The sequence below is a fragment of the Natrix helvetica genome (assembly GCF_964273705.1).
Source record: "Natrix helvetica genome assembly, chromosome: 2".
NCBI lineage: Eukaryota > Metazoa > Chordata > Lepidosauria > Squamata > Natricidae > Natrix > Natrix helvetica.
Window position 1 is genome coordinate 15,663,571 of NC_138552.1, and position 14,977 is coordinate 15,678,547.

Here is a 14,977-nt window from a genome sequence, read left to right on the forward strand (position 1 = left end):
CTTTATAAACATGTCACTGCAAAGATTCAGCTGGCTTCTGTTAATTTTATTGCTTAGGCTCTGCTTTCTTTTTGCTCAAATACGGCATGAGCAATCTTGTAGATTTCCAAATCTTACTATGTGCACAATTTGTTTGCCACCCATCTTATTTTGAACAACTCTGGACAGTTTACAGCATAAGAAACATTAAAATCATCAAGTATAAATATTCATCCAATAAGACAATTTACTGACTTCGTTGAAATAATAAACATTAATTATGGATGTATGCTCAGTTTATTTTTACAGTGTTTTATTTCCTCAAAGGGTCATAGCCCAAGTAGTTGCTTTTGTGTAAGCCATCCTGGGAAAATGGAAAACTGGTGAGATGGCTGCACTATACCAAATATACTTTTACCCAGTTTTATTAATAATATTAATAAATGCATTATGTTATAATGTATTATGGTTTTTATTATAGTATAATTTTAGTGCTTGCTTTTTGTGATCAGTTTTAACGGTCTGCTGCCTAGAATCACATTCAGAAGATGAAGGTATATAAATATAAATATGAAAGATAGATTAACGAATAAATTAATTAGAGACAGTTTGGCATAGGTCAAGGATTACAGCATCTATGTTGGGAAAACGGAGAATATTCATGTTGATGATAGATTTCAAACAATAATTCTTTCTTGAGAATAGTTACTGCAATTAATTAATTGTGGTTATATAAGCAATGTACATGGTGTTTAACAGAATGACAGAATTGGAAGGAACCTAGAGCTCTTCTAGTCTAACCATTTCAGATAAATGGTTGTCCAATCTCTTTTTAAAAACTTCCAGTACTGGAGCATGCATAAGTCAGCCCACTGATAAATTGTTCTCAGTGTCAGGAAATTTCTCCTTAATTCTAGGTTGGTTCTCTCCTTGATTAGCTTCCATCCATTGCTTCTTGTTTGCCTTCCAGTCCTTTGGAGAATAGCTTGATCCCGTCTACTGTTTTGTGGAATAAAATAAGTACTTATTGCATAATGGAAAAGTTAACAAAGAGAAGGCGAAGTATTTGTGAGCAAATCAAGTTTTATTCAGTTAAAGCTTCACTTTGGTTAGGGATGCACTCTGAAGGAATAAGACAGCAACTTAATGACTTTTTCCCTTTTTATCCAAAGGGAGAGAATCTGCATAATAGCATTTATAAAGGAATATGTCAAATGTTTCATTCCTTTCACTAATTGATTTTCCTCTCGTTTAAGCTCTCCGTAGCAGGTGTACTGAAATAAAAGGTTATTTACTTTCTTCACAATTTACATGACTGCAACATTTCTTTAAAAACTAATAAGACGATAGGCTAGAGATTGTATATGCTTTCTCTTGGACCTTGTTACTTGATTGAGCTATATATAGATTTTTGTGCAAATTTTCAAAGGCAACTGTATTTCTGTTGACTAGATGCCTATATAAATTACAGTACAAAAATCACATAGGCAAATACATTGAAACCATTATCACTATAAATCTTATTTTGGTGGCAATTGAAAAGAAATAAGATCTAGATAGTAGTTAGACTGAGTATTTGCACCACAAAACATGGGGCAGTAAATCCATTGGTGTTTTGATAATTTCCCACATTTTGTGATCGCTGAGTAATGACTCCTATTCATTCAAAGCAACACAGCTATATAATTACTGTGTAAGTTTATGCTTTGGACTTGACAGCTTTCTATATTTTATATGTTTATTGAGAACTGCCTGATTTGGATGAGGCCAGATATAAATTCATGAAACCAAGTTATTAATTAATATGTCTGTAGTAATTTCTGATCTATGTGCATTATTTTTTAGAATATAGCCACTGTGCTGGACATTCTTACTTTTTTTACCTATAACTGCATTGTTGTTGTTTTAAAAAAAAGAGTGTAAGATGTTCAACATTGGTTATATGTTTATAATGTTGGTTTCAGGATCGGACTATTAATAGATTACTAATGTTTCTCTCAGCATCAGGCTATTAGTAGCAAAAGACTACTTCAAATATAATTCCATTGATAAATATAATCCTAATGAAATATGTGGTGTTTTCATTCCATTTCTCTATATTTATATATTTATATTTTAAACGCTAATAACTATTGATTCACTTCCCGATGAGAACGTGTCATAGTTTTTACCAAATCAGTCAACATTTTTTAATGACTAAAAGAAAAGCAAATCAGTTCCACTTCCATTCCTTGAAAATTATTTTGTCTGTAGAAAGAGACTAGCGTTCAAGTTATTTGGACAATTGTGTCTGATGTAGGATATGTAACTTACAGCCTCCAATTATATATCCTGTTAAAATACTTATTTTTTTAAAAAAAATTGTTTTAAATATGAAAAATGAAATTCAGCATTATCAGTAACTAAAATGAATTAACTAGTTAGTAATCCAGTTCTAATAGCTGTCATATGTTCTACCTTTAGTTAATACACACAGGAATATATCACCTACAATGAACTTACCAGAAATAAGATAAATAGCATGATTCTAGTAAGCAGCAGTGTCTCTTTTAATCTACTATTTATATGCTTTAAATTTCTTTTATAATAATTTGTTAATGCATATAGGAGAGTTCTGCATTTGAATTACATTTCTCATGAAATAGAAAAGCACTATTTGCAGCTTTTGTGTCTCAAAGATTAGTTTCAGCTTTCTTTGGTCAGCACAGCTGACCATATAATAAAAGAAAAGGTCAAAAGTCACTGACATTGTCAAAATCTGAGATTATAATACTATATCACTACTTCTTGTTGACAGATTTAATGACCTCAACTTAAAGAAGCAGTATGGTCATAGATTAAAATATTCTGTGCTCTAAAATATGGGAGGACAGATTTCAGATTTGTAGGATTTGTATATTGGTATATTTTGCTAAGTCAGCCAGCCAGAACCAGATATGAAAATAGAAAAAAAGGACAAAATTCAAAACTTCTGACTATCAGAACTGAACTGGGCCCATCATCTACCTCTGTCCTCTGTGTTGGAATTGAGCAGTGTATAAAATTTATACATAAAGGATATAAACTTATAAATTAATCATAGTTGTTAAATAATTGCAAATAAAATCTTGACAAACAAATCTGCCTTATTTGGGTAGGGATCATTGCTTATCTATCTATCTTTTTTTTTTGTATCCTGTTATATTTGCATAATTATTTTTGTAGCCTCCGTTGTCATAGTTTCGTTGAAATATCTCAGAGTTTTTCCCTAACTTATTTCCAGACGATATAAAACCTTAGCGAATCTGTGTTTCATGAAAGTGCATACCTTCTTTACAATATTGCCAAATGGTACAATTTAAAAACAAAGCAAGCCCGGCAGCTACGAGGGAACACTATCACAAAGGACCCACAACCACAGTAACCTTTAATTCAGGTCTCAAAGGCTTTCCAAATGCCCAGGAGGGAAGGCCCCATCCATATTTCTGGAAGGATGGTCCTCCAGAAGATTGAGCTGCATAAGAGCAGCTGGTCTAGCATTTCTAACTCGGAACCCAACTGTTCTGCTGGTTAACGACCACCATAAAGTTATTTTAAGTTTGAAACTAACTCTGTTCCGTTGGATTCTTTGCATCTGTAAATTGAAATAAATGTCTGTTTTATTTTTATATAAATAAAATACCTTGATTTTGCATAATTACTTCCATTCATTTACGAAAGATTCATTATTTCCCGTGTGCAACCAGCAGAAAAAGCAATGGGTTGTTTAGATGTGTTGTGTATTATATTTACCTCACGCTAAGGTTTGGCTAGTTTTCCACAATTCCAATCAGCAGTATAAAATGTACATCATGGTATTCTTGAAGTGGTTTGTAGTTCTGTCAATGAGCAGAAATCTAATTTGAACATCTGTCTTTGCCACACTTTGTATTCTGATCTTTTAGCGTCACACAGATCATGTGGAGAGTGATATAAATGCATCTTAAAATCCCTGCTCACTGAAGGCCATTGTTCTTTTAAAAAAAATAATCTACTTCAATAACACCGTCATGATATTTCCCTCCATCCAGATTTACCCTATACTTTCAATAATGTCTTTTATATATTTGGCAAAATACATTATCACTATGAGTTCAGAAATCTAAATATAATAGAAATGAATTATTTTTGAAAGCATCTAATGGTGAAAAAATATCCATTTCCAGTGTTCAAGAATATAGTTGAAAGAGGATTTAGTGCAAGACTGTGTATTGATCTAGGCTTCTTGATAGTTTCTGAAATTCCTTGCTAATAAAGCATCTGTATATCCCTTCTGGCTGGCAGAGTTGAGGTAATTTTGTACCATATTGAAGAGTGAACCAAGTCCAGAATGCAAAAGTAGAAGCCATTGTGAAAATACATCTCTCTCCTTCATACTCCTTCATACTTCGCGTAAGAAATAAAGTATTCTTCCTGTCTCAGTTAATGGAAAGTTTAGGAAAACTCTCTAAAGCAGGGGTGTCCAAACTTGGGAACTTTAAGACTTGTGGACTTCAACTCCCAGAATTCCCCAGCCAGCATAGCTGGGAGTTGAAGTCCACAAGTCTTAAAGTTCCCAAGTTTGGACACCCCTGCTCTAAAGCTTCTTACTTTCTGGACTCTAAATTCCTGTGATGGCAGATTGGAGGTAAATGAAATCTTGTTATGGTTTTAAATGTTTTTGTCATAGCAACAAAACAGAGAATGCATGCAAATCAAAATGGAGTGGAATAAAAGATTATTGAGAAAATTGGCTAACTTATGAAATAAGACTTAATGTGTAAGCTATTATGTAAAGGAAGTTTGTATTACAAAATTCCTTCTATATTCTGTTACTTTAAAGATTCTACAGCAGGGGTCCCCAACCCCCTGGTTGTGGTCCACTACTGGGCTGTGAACCGGGCCACGGAAGCCAGCCACTTGCACGGAACCATCCCCTCCCCACCCCTTCCCACCGGTCTGCAAAGCTGGACAGGTTGTGGAACAATACTTTTATTAACTAATGTGTTTCTTTCACTGTTTATGTCTATCTTTTTTTTCTTGCTTTGGTTTCCCCTCTTAATCAATGTGCTTATTTTGTTTACAGTTGTTTGCTCTGGTTTCGCACAGGCAGGGTTCTTGTGATTTTCAATTAGTTAAGTGGACTTTGGGACTATTTTATAGAGACAAACACTTGCACAGATTTTTTCTTCTTCTGTTGTTCTCAGCCCTGCTCTTCTCTCTTGGACCTTTAGCCACCAGATTGTTGAACAGCTGCAGGCCTCTTTCTGGAAGTCTTTGAGAGTTTCTTTCCAGCTTTCAACCCTTCTGTCTTCTGTCACCTAGATTCACCATAGTGCTTTTTCCTCTTGATGAGCAGCATTTTCATAGCCTCTGACAAACTTCAGCTCTCACTTGTCCTCCGAGGAGAAGCTTAAAAAAGCTATAATAGCATCATCTCTCTTTTTTAACCTTCTCAGTTCCACCTCTCACTTTCTGGAAAGATAAGGGGTATACATGTAATTTAGAGTTTTAAGTGACAGGGAGGAGCTCCCATGATTGATGACCTTGAAGCTTCTGGCCAGACATCTACTGGAAAGCCAGTATCCTCTAATTTATGATAAAAGACCTATCAGAATTGTGCCACTCATTAGATACGTTATGGTGACCATTCATAGCAATGGGTGTCATACCTCCCATTTTAACTATTATCACTTGGTCAACTTGTGTTCCTATAAAGACCAAGGATGAACATGTTTTTTTTTTAAAAAAATAGATTCAGCTGTCGGAGGATGTTTCCTGATCAGTATTTTGGAACTAACCACAACACAAATTTGGTAAATTGTGAAGGCTAGAAATAAAAATATCTCATGATTTGTAAATAATTGTTCCTCAGAGTTGATTTTGACTTGGCAGACTGTAATACTGTGTAAAGAATTCCACATAGCATTTGTTTTTATATATGAAAAGAAATGCCATCCTATACTGTAAAGCAGAGGTTCTTTCTTAAAATAGATGCACGGTGAGCTACTGATTTATTTATTTCATCCGATTTTAAGGGTGGCCTAATTCATGACCAGCTCTGAGTGGCTTACAGATAAAAAAAAGAAAAGCAAAATATATAAATATGAATAAAAAGATTGTGGATAACCAGAACAATATATCCAACCATGGACTACATAGCTAAACATTCCCAAGGCCTGAGAGATTTTCCAGGTTTTCAACAGTTTCATAAACATCCAAAACGTGGGATTCACATGACTCTCTTTGGGGTGGGGGTGGGGGGCGGAGATGAATCTGCAACACACACTTCCTAGGCTCCCCAAATATATATTTATCAAAGAGACCCAGGGATCTTCATCTTATAAGATGGGCAGAAACAGTCGGAGGCAGATAGACCGTCATATTGCTGGGGGGTGTGGAGCTGTGTTTTAAAGTCCTTTTTACAATTTCATTAGTCTTTATAGGGTTAGGAGCGCTGTCAAAACCTGCTACCGCTTTGAACAATTTCCAGAGCAGGCTTGTTGAGGGCAGAGCAAGTAGAAAAGCCCAAAGCAAACTTTGAATGATAGCTAAACCTTAGATCTATCCATTTATCAAAACCGTCTCCCCCATCATAGCGGTTTTATTTATTACATATTTATTATTTATTGTTGAGTTTTGGTTCATGGGGCCGTTGGAGAAATTCATTTATCATTTTAAGAGCTTGTGGTATCATAGGAGAAGTCCTGCTGGGGACGATAAGCAGATATATACTACAAACTGCCTCCCCCACCCCCTCTTCTTCATATCAGATTTAATCAAACTTCTGGATGTCCAATTTCACATGAACATAGAGCAGCAGTGTTGTTTTAGGCCCTGTCGAACTTCTCACAAGTCCACAAAGTTGAAGGAGGTATTCTAGGTTTGTTCTCCCACTCCCAAACAGCCAAAAGATCTTGTGCATTTCAAGGAAGGGTTTTATGTCAGTGATCCCCAACCCTTTTCCAGGTTTGCGGATTGAGAGGGGGGCAGGAAATGTGTGAGCAGCAGATACATGCCCTCACACGAGCAGCAATTCTGAACGGGCTGCAGCCAGGGGTGAAATGCTTCCTGTTCGGACTGGTTTGCCCAAACTGGTAGTAAAAAAAAACTACCAGTTTGCCTGAACCAGTAGTAAAAAAAATGCTACCAGTTCAGGCAAACCAGTATTTCTGACAATCAGTTGTGATGCGCGATTTATATTCTAATATATAATCTAACTAGCATGGCACAGCGGATTCCACCCCCACCCCCCTCGCTGTTCTACTTACCTTTCAGGCGCACTCGGTAGTAGGCTCCGCCCACTGCCCGGATGCCATCTTGTCCATTTTTGACACTCTGCGCATGCGCGGAAGGTTCTGCGCATGCACGGAGGTGGTGTGTGTGAGCATGCTCACATTTGCGAACTGGTAGCAAAGGTAAGTACATTTCAACCCTGGCTGCAGCCCAGTACCGGGCCGTGGCCCAGGGATTGGGGACTCATGTTTTATGGCAACATTTTTATAGCAACCTTACAACATTTCTTTTTCAGGTTGTGTCTGGGAGGCAAAGACTGTCGTTTGTTTTTTTGTTTTTTTTAAAGAATGAAATAGAATTCTTTATTGGCCAGGTATGATTGGACACACAAGGAATTTTAATAACTATGCAGCATTTTAGGTGCAATTTAAATGTAGTATAGAAGAGATGATCATGTCAGCAAAAAGTAGCCCGTTTGCTACAAAGATAGCGGAATAAGCACGCCTCTAAAGGTCCATTAATAATGTAATATGCGCTTTTACCCCAGAAAGGTTTGGATGAGCATTTAGTCAGGACTGACCTAGGTATTGGTCTCCTAATCCCATTTGTGTGCAATTGCTTGGTTTCTGAAATCAGCTCAGAGATTCATAATAGGACTAGTCAATATTCCACTTTGCTTTAGGGAACAAAAGAGGGACAGTTTTATATAAAGTATAAAAAAAACCCACCAGTATTTAGCAAGATAAAGAAGCAAGGCTACTTAAAATGTTTCATGAAAGCAAGAGGCTTCTTCTCTAACTAGATATTTAGGTTTATGGTTATATTAGGAGATATAATCCACTGGTATGCTTTTGTTAGTTGAAGCAATTTCTACAGATGAGATGGGAGAGGATAACTCCCCCCCCACACACACACAATTTATCCCCTAAAACAACGTGTGCATGCACGCACGCACGCACACACACTTGCATACAAACCACAACATTTTTCAAAAATCCCTCAATTTTCTAAAGCAGGTGTATAGGCTGCAGGGAGGTCTGCAAAAGAGAGCAACCCTTTTGAGTTAGCAAGGCTCATTAGCACTGCATTACATTCCACCCTGTGAATTTTGAACATATGAACGGGTTTTTTTTTTCTTTTTTATGAAAAAGCAGTCCAGGTATTGATTGAAATAAGGCTGCGCAAGAATGTCACACGCTTGAAAAATGGACCCGTAAGTAATGTAATGTTAATGTGGTAAACAAAAGGGTGTTGATTTTGATTTTGTACTGATGGCGGATAGCGAACGAAACAATGCTTTTCCTGACGTACTCCATATCCCTTAATGTTGTGGCCCACCAGCAGCCAGCAGAGCTGGCAGCAGATTCAGACAGTGAGGAGGTTGAGAAGGAACATGGGCCAGTCCTGGAGTCTGGGGAAGGCTCTGATGAGGGCTCTGTGTCGGAGGCAGAGGGGGGGCGAGAGACGTATGCCAGTTATCAGCTGCCTTCAGAAGCAGACAACACTGAGGCAGATGAACAGCTGGAGACTGTTCCCAGTGTGTGCATGCACAGAGCTGCCAGATGAAGGGAACAGCTAAAGAACAGGGGTCGACTTGGGAGTAAGACCATAGGTGGACGATGAATGCCCCCTCCCAGAGGAAATAAAAGAGGAGCAAAAGGGGAGTGGAGTTTGCAGGAGACAATAAGTTTGCTTAATTGGTTCATGACTGACTGAGATGCCTTGCCAATTTTTGCAGATATCGACCTGGCAGCCCTCCAAGCTAGACAAGGTCTGTGACTATAAATCCTCCCTGAAAAGACTGTGCTGGCCGTGAATGAGCAGAATTCACAGTAAATTAATAAAAGTGGTTTTTGGTCGGGACAAGGAGTTTGCTTCATGTTCTTGGGAAGCCTAAGTCAGAACACTTAAAGGAGCTTAATCCACGCTGTTTCTAAGCCTGTTTTAAGAAGCAACTTAGAACTGAGGAGAAACTTCCTGACAGTTAGAACAATTAATCAGTGGAACAGCTTGCCTCCAGAAGTCGTGAATGCTCCAACACTGGAGGTCTTTGAGAAGGTGTTGGATAGCTATTTGTCTGAAACGGTATAGGGTTTCCTGCCTAGGCAGGGGGTTGGACTAGAAGACCTCCAAGGTCCCTTCCAACTCTGCTATTGTATTGTAAGTTATTCTACAAATTCATTCATGGTCAGCAGTCATATCCGTTCAATGGAACCAAGAACCGTATTTGCTTTTATCTTGCTTTTCTCCTTGACGCCTGAGAGGTAATATATTTGCCCATTCTGTTACCAAGAGAAAGCAAAATTTTCACAGTTGTCTGTAATCAGATTTATTGAAAGGAAAAAGAGAAGCTTTGGCAACTGGATATACTTCGGTATCCTATTTAAATTTGTTATGTGGATATTACTTAATCTTTTGCTTAACCCCAGTTGAAAATGATGGTCCTGCCCTCGTAATATTTTGCAGCTGCCAATCTTTTTCTTGGACTCTGGGAAGCCTATTGCAATATTCTGTTGTTATCTGTTTTGTATCATTAAAGTATTTATGATAAATTGATTTGACCTTATAAAAGTTACATTTATGTATTCAATTTTATTTTAAAATGTATATTTTATGTTTGTGTTAGGTACTTGGTAGATCCAGAGAGTTCTTAGAAGGTGCTTGGGGATTTTCCTGACAATTTGAAGGGCATTTCTGTTTTTCACATGGTAGTTTTTTAGAATATGGAGGTGAGGAAGGTGTTGGTTAAGTTTGCATTTTTTCCAGTTGCCAATCCTAAGCATCCTAAGAGTTTACATCTCTTCAGTAGGCCATAAACACAACAAAGCATCAACCCTTCTCTATACTAACCACAACTGCAAACTTCTGGTGGAGAATACTGTTCAGGGTGATAGTTTTTGGCAGCTATGAAGTTGGCTTGCCAAGTTTGCGCCATATATGAATACCTTCTATTTCTTATTTTTATAGGAGCTTATATCAACTGTATTTTTCCCAACTTTTCTCAATATCATTGGAAACACTCTTTCCTTTTTAGCTGTTGATGATATTTTTACTTTTACAGGACTCCTAAACATATTAACTGAATGCACTGGTCGTCAGTGTGAATCCATTGTTCAACGATATATGCTGTTTAGCCAAAAACTAGGAATAAATGCCAAGTGCCCAAAGGGCAGTCACGTGACTTACAAGGGGAGATGAACGTCACAATTCAGATCTGGGTCATAAGTCCTCTTTTTCAGATAGGTCATAACTTCAAGTGGTCGCTAAGTAATCAGTCGTAAGTTGAGAGTCATCTGTATGCCATGCAATAGCAATAGCACTTAGACTTATATACCACTTCACAGTGCTTTATATCCCTCTCTAAGCAGTTTACAGAGTCAGCCTATTGCCCCTCATTTTACCCACCTTGGAAGGCTGGAAGGCTGAGTCAACCATGAGCCGATGAGGATCGAACTGCTGGCAGTTAGCAGAGTCAGCCTGCTGTACTGCATTCTAACCACTGCACCACCACATACGCAATATCATCAAATCTAATATGATAAAAAATATGATTCAAAAAATCAAACATTCAACTAAAAATGTTCACTGCCTATTTTTGACCTAGCTGTCAGCAATGCCTCCTCATGTTGAGTGGGAAGATGGTGACTATTGTTACAGCAGGACTCAAATCGCTTTGGCTAGCGCTTGATTATGAGAAAGGGAAGGAATTAGTTGCAGAGCTGTTTACAACATTATTTCTCTCGCAAATTAATTTTTTAAGCGTTTGTATCCAGCCTGTGTTTGCTAACATTCTAAAACATTATCCGGATTTCCAAATTATTTTGGTGTAAGAAAAGGTTTAGGTTTAGGTTTATTTGGATTTATATGCCGCCCTTCTCCAAAGGACTCAGGGCGGCGTACAACATTAAAAACACATATCACAAAAGGTGAGCTCCATGTTCTGAGAAGCAGTAGATTAGCACGTATATTAGCATCCAGTTACACATCTTTGAAAATCCCCTGTGCTCTAATGCCTTGCCTTCTTTAAAATTGTGCTTAGAAGGCTCTTGCCATAATTTCTGCGGCTTTTTGTAAGATGTTATCTGTCTCTTGAAACTTAAACTACTCCACGTAAATCACTCTGTTCCATTCGTGTAAAATGGCCCAAGTTGGCTTCTTTATGGTCCTCCAGGGTCAGAGTTCACTGCTGCTGTCAGAAACCACAGGCTTTTTCTTTCATCAGCATTATCCTTGTGTCTGACAGCTTCCATTGCTGAATAAAGGCCGTTTGCAAAGAAAGAAAACGGAATGACATTGTCTTCGATATAGTTGCCCGCTTTTGGTGGTCTTTGTTTGCTATCGCTGTTTCCTTAAACAAGATTTCATACTTCCTTCAACATCGTTGTGAAACGTAAGGGTTTTGGAAAACTTATCTGTGTTTGGATACTCAATAACAACAAGTGACTTGAAGTCCAGAAGGCTGTAACATTCTGGATATTTTAGGATAATTCCCATCCTCTAATCTGTTTTGTCCTGAATTAATACTTCAAGCTAGATGGGCAGATTTATAACAGCTTGCCAAGTACTAATAATAACTTTCAGATTGAATGAACTTGAATATTTCGTTTTTGTTTCCATCAAAGTGTTATTAGACACACAAGCAATTTGTTTCTGGTGCACAAGTTCTCAGTGTACATGCAAAGCAACAGAATAAGGATAATCATCATAATAATACCAATAAGAGGAGGGAGTAAAGAAGTTAATAAAGATAAATGATACTACTATATCCATACTATATGAGTAATACATATAGACTTTAGACAGCACTGTGAGCATTAGATGTTCAGCAGAATGATGGCACAAGGTAAAAAACTGTTCCTGTGCCTATGGGGAAACAAATGTTGTTATACCAATCATAATTGAAACCCTCAGAGTAATAACTAAAGAACTTCCTTGATATCTGGAGATATTGAATTTATCTGACTTGAACATCTTAATTTTATAAAAATCCATCCCGTTTGGAACTGCCCATATTCTTAGCTCCTTCCTTCTTAGGTTCTGGATTAGGACTTGAACTATTAAGTTTCCATTAGTCGTAGACTATGAATCTAACTGTAGATTATCCATGCCATAATTTTATATCTTAAAAAATAAAACATTGCTGAAGTGTTAGGTGCAATTTTATTTCCTAATCAAAGAACACATCGTCCAAGCAGGAGACTCTATACCATTTTCGACAAATTGTCATCTAATGGCTTCTTTAAAACTTCCAGCTTTGAGCACTCACAACTTCTGAAGGCAAACCATTTCACTGATTAATTGTTCTCATTGTCAGAATCAGATCAAATGTATAATATTTCTTTAATTGCAGCAAAGGGACTTCTATAGCCACTCTCTCTCCAAGAGAGAGGGGGGGGGGAGAGAAGGGGAGAGAGAGGGAGGGAGAGAGAGAGAGAGAGAATATATCCACTTAGATATTCTAGTGGATTTGTACTTTTCATTAATAAAGCAGCATCTAGCACTTAGAGAAGAACAGTCATTCCCAACAGCTTGGCCCATGGCCCATTTCATTTTAAGTGAGTTTCTGTTGGGTTTATGTGAGCCCATTAAAACAAGACCTAGACTACATGTTCATTAAAAAAGAAGATAAAGCTTTCCCTGTCCAGTTGTGTCAGATACTTATCTTTGTTTCTTAGCTGAGGGAGCCAGTGTTGTCCGAAGACATTTTCCATGGTCATGTGGCCAGCCAAAGGCATACGGAACATTATTACATTCCCACAGAAGTGGTACCTATTAATCTATTCTTATTTACATAGTTTTGAACTGCTAGGTGGATAGGACCTGGAGCAAGGAACCCTGTTTCACAGCACCTGGGTCTCAAACCCAGAGCTGACACGCTTAGCCTCTTTAACCGCTGAGCCATCGCGCCTCCATCCTGCATGATCCTACAGGGTAATAAAAGCAGATCTGCATCATTTGTATGGATTCAAATATAACAATAACTGATCAAGTTGTTGTGATGAGGTTGTTGAACATTTGCTGGGCAGTGCCTCTAGTATCTGGATGTTGTGCAGCTATGTACATACAGCTCTGATTTTAGCTTGCATTCATGGTAAACATAGGTTGTAATTTTAATAATGCTATATTTGAGGATTCGAGCACCAGAGGCGTGAGCAAGACGGGAAGTCACAACCATGGGACAAAGCAGTCCCTTTGTGAAGCAGTAACCTTCAGAATGAACTTTCAGATTTGGCCTCTAGTGTGCTGGGTGATATTACCTCATTGATGGAAATAAATTACATTAGACTGTGGCACACTATTATATATATTCTATATATTACATAGATTGCCTTTATAATTGATCACAAGCCCATATGAAAAATGTTGTAATTCACAACAGTAATGACAGCGATGTCTCATATTTCAGAGGTTTTACATCACACCTGTGAATTATGGCTATCCATGTGCAAACTCTGGTAAAAAGGGAGAAAAAGGATTTTTTTTAAAAAAAGTCACAGACTTCTGGCTAGCTCTCTCTTTTTCTGATCATCCTTTTTGCTTAAGCAAAGCACGTGAGGTGTTTGAGAGTACATTTTATGAAGGCTTCTTTTGAAGTTTAGCATTGGCTAATTCTATACTTTGAAGGAAGCTGACCATTCATTGGTGAAAAACAGAAGCAGTAGCGACACTTTTGGTCACTAGTATATTTCTATAGCAAAAAAACGTTTGTCACTTATAGTTTACTCTTAATTCTTATGTTTGGTGGCAAGGTTAAACTTGCACTTTCCCTTTTTACGGTTCTACCTTTCTCCTCTTTTCTTTGTTAGTTTTGGTGTTGTTCTGCCAACTCTGAACTTGGTGTTTAACAAAGGTAAGATTTAATAGGTGTCACTACTTGTGACACCTTGGTGAGTAGTTTCTTAAACATTTAAAATCAACTTTCCTGGAATATTAATGACTTAAAGGATGCCATGTAAGAAGTGGTCACAATCTTTATCTATTGTTCTGAAGTGCAAAAGAATCATCTCGACCATTTTCACATCCTTTAAGATATTTAGTGGTGTGGAATGGTATTTCTAACTCCAATTATTTGAAAACTACTAATATAGCAGAGGGGCTCGATGGCTTAGTGATTAAAGATGCTGAGATTGTCAGATGGAAAGCTGACAGCCCAGGTTCAAGACCCAAGCAAAGGGGTGAGCTCCTGTTCCTTACTCCAGCTCTTGCAAACCGACAATTTGAAAGCATGCTAATACTAGTAGATTGATAGGTAACACTTCGGTGGGAAGGTAACAACGCTTTTGGCCCCATAATCATGTAAAATGTCTTCAGACAATGCTGGCTCCCTCGGCCAAAAAACAGAGATAAGCATTGGACGGAGAAACCTTTACTTTTACTTATATAACCTAACATTGTATTTGACTTTATTTCCAAGTCACATTGTATTCTTCGCTCATATTTTAATTGAAATTTTATTTCTTTATTTGACAAACACGTACAAGGTAACAAGTGTAGGTATAAACATAAACATGAACTAAGGAAGTAAATACAGATAAATGGGGACAGTAAGATAGGGATGGTAGGCACGCTAATGCGCTTATACACGCCCCCTTTACGGACCTCTTAAGAATGGGGTGAGGTCCACGGTAGACAGTTTAAGGTTGAAGCTGTGAGGGTTTGAGACTGTAACAATGGAGTCAGGTAGCGCATTCCAGGCCTTGACCACTCTGTTGCTGAAATCGTATTTTCTGCAATCGAGTTTGAAGCGGTTTACCTTGAGTTTGTA

The 14,977-nt window shown here is 37.6% G+C and overlaps 1 protein-coding gene across 3 annotated transcripts in view; it reads left to right on the plus strand.

Moving 5' to 3' along the window:
• Positions 1–14,977, plus strand: part of WDR7 (WD repeat domain 7) — a 273,050-nt gene that overhangs the window by 106,908 nt on the left and 151,165 nt on the right. The gene's annotated exons all lie outside the window — the stretch shown is intronic.